This window comes from Cynoglossus semilaevis, chromosome W, assembly GCF_000523025.1.
Source record: "Cynoglossus semilaevis isolate Cse_v1.0 chromosome W, Cse_v1.0, whole genome shotgun sequence".
Taxonomy (NCBI): Eukaryota; Metazoa; Chordata; class Actinopteri; order Pleuronectiformes; family Cynoglossidae; genus Cynoglossus; species Cynoglossus semilaevis.
The window spans coordinates 15485322-15488106 of NC_024327.1; positions in this window are offsets into that span (position 1 = coordinate 15485322).

The following is a 2785-nucleotide window of genomic DNA, read 5'->3' on the forward strand; positions in this document are numbered from 1 at the left end:
TACCTGTTCTACATTGATTAAAACTCCTCCGCACACATTATCAGACGAAACAATAACAGTAGTGGGCTTCTCTGGGGAAAAGCAGACTCTGCCAATCACCGTACCTATTGTCACCCAGCTGGGTGGACAAAAAGTGACACATTCATATGTTCATTCGCCCACTGTGCCTTTGAATTTACTGGGAAGGGATCTCCTGATAAAACTAGGGGCATCCATTCTGTGCAGCCCAGATGGACTAAGAGTGACTCTGCCTGACGGCACCGAACTCCAGTGTGACGGTGTAGCCACAAGTGGGCAGTACCTGATGCAACCGATTGAAGAGACATATGCTGACATCTACTGGGGAACGCTACAACCAGAGACTGTTGAGACGCCTGGTATTCTCTCTGCGTACCTGCAGTGGAAGCCCTGGATCGCCCAAATCGAACCATATGTCTCTCCACCCGATCCTCCTCATGTAACTCTCTTCTATGATAGATTACAAACAGATTGGTACCTTGACAAATTCCAAGACCAATTGGAAGGAAACTCGTGGGAAATTAAAACACAAAACATTTATGTGGCTCCGGAGGGTGTTGCAGCCGGTGTAGACCTGACTCCTGATCAATTGGATTGGTACATGATGGGCGATGAAGCAGCTCCACATGTTTCTTTAGCTTTACATCCACGACATCAGGCTAAAGAATTAGGAGGCATGGTGAAAAGAGCATTGGCACAAACTGATTGGCAATTAACACAAATACCTCAAGTTCATTTCTCACCCACCACCAACACCTATAGAATCATGTTGTGTGCTGTTAACACAGCCACCCTAGAACATGAACAAATCGCTCGACATCATGGGAGAGAGAAAACAGATCATGAGGGAGCTAAAGCTATGCTTAACACTTTACCTGACCATTTATGGGCAGACGATCCGACAGATGTGGGTCTCACTGATTGCCCACCTGTAAAATTTTCAGTCAACACAGACACTCCAATATGGATCCGACAATATCCACACAAACCTCAGGCAGAAGCGGGGATACATGACACAATCACAGGCTTATTGGAAAAGGGGGTGTTGGAACCCTCACATTCAGCCTGGAACACTCCCATCTTACCTGTAGAGAAGAAAGGGACAGGTAAATACCGCATGGCACATGATCTCAGGGCCATTAATAATATCCTGGTCACCCCAACTGTACCAGTCCCGAATCCTTATGTTGCCCTGGCCAACCTCGACCCCTCCCAAAGTTGGTTCACGTGCATTGATTTAGCAAATGCATTCTTCTGTCTGCCCCTGGCTCCAGAATGTAGGGACATATTTTCATTTACGTTTAGAGGACAACAACTAAGATACACCAGACTGCCACAAGGTTTTGCTCTCTCCCCAGGATTATTTAACCAAGTCCTGAAGCAGGTGTTAAGCGACTGCACACTTCCTGAAAACACGACTCTTGTACAGTATGTAGACGATTTACTGATTGCGGCACCCACTGCAGACGCGTGTCTAGCGGCGACTCACTCAGTGCTTCAACATGTGGCGAACAAGGGCTTTAAGGTCAGCAAGGTCAAGCTACAGGTAGCCAGGAAGCAGGTCTCATTCTTAGGACGTCTGATATCCCAAAAGGGGGTCAGTATGTCTCCAACACACAGATCTGCGATCTTACATCACAACAAACCTGTTAAAGTTAAAGACATGCTCTCATTTCTTGGACTAACAGGCTACAGCCGTAATTATGTAGCAAACTACACAGGATTGACCCAGCCTTTGCGCGAACTGGTCAGACAACAGGGCATGCGAAATCTCACAGCCAAACTTGAATGGACACAAGATGCAGAAACTGCTTTTATCACATTAAAACAATCATTGGCTACTGCTGCAGAATTAGCAACACCAAACTACCATTTGCCTTTCTACCTGGATGTCTCTGGAACAGTATCATGCGTTAATGGCATTCTGTTCCAGAGAAAAGGGGGAGAGAGAGTAATACTGATGTACCTAAGCGTAATGCTAGATGGTATGGAAAAACGACACCCACAGTGCACACAACATGCAGCAGGGATAGCAAAGCTAATACAAAAAACTGCACACATTGTAATGGGACACCAACTAAACATTCTGACAACACATAGTGTGGTGGCTTACGTAAATTCAGAAACTTTCACACTTACAACATTGAGACAGAGAAGACTGAGCAAGATTCTGGAAGCACCAAACATCTCATTTACACATGAAGGCATCAATATGGCGGATCACATAGGGACAGGGGAGCCACACACGTGTGCAGACAGAGTGGTGAAAGAAGAGAAGGTGAGAACAGACTTACAGGCCACACCGATTGCAGGAGCGAGAGACTTATTTACTGATGGATGCTGTTTCAGACATGAGACAGATGGTCTCAGGGCAGCGTATGCAGTAGTGGAAGAAAAGGATGGACTATTGGTAACACAGAAAGCAGAGAGACTAGGGGGACAGCAATCAGCACAAAGAGCAGAAGTGGTGGCAGTAATTGAGGCCCTCAAGATAGGGAAAGGACAGGAAGTGAACATTTACACAGACTCAGCATATGCAGTAGGAGCAGTGCATGTTGAATTAGGGCAATGGATGAGAGTTGGATTTCTGACGGCAGGTAACAAACCCATTAGACATGAGACTGAGATGAAAGAACTAGCAGAAGCATTACTACTACCAAAGAGAGTAGCAGTCATAAAATGTAAAGGACATGACACAGGGACAGACAAAGTGACAAAGGGAAACAACGCAGCCGACCAAGCAGCGAAACAGACGGCAGGGTACCTA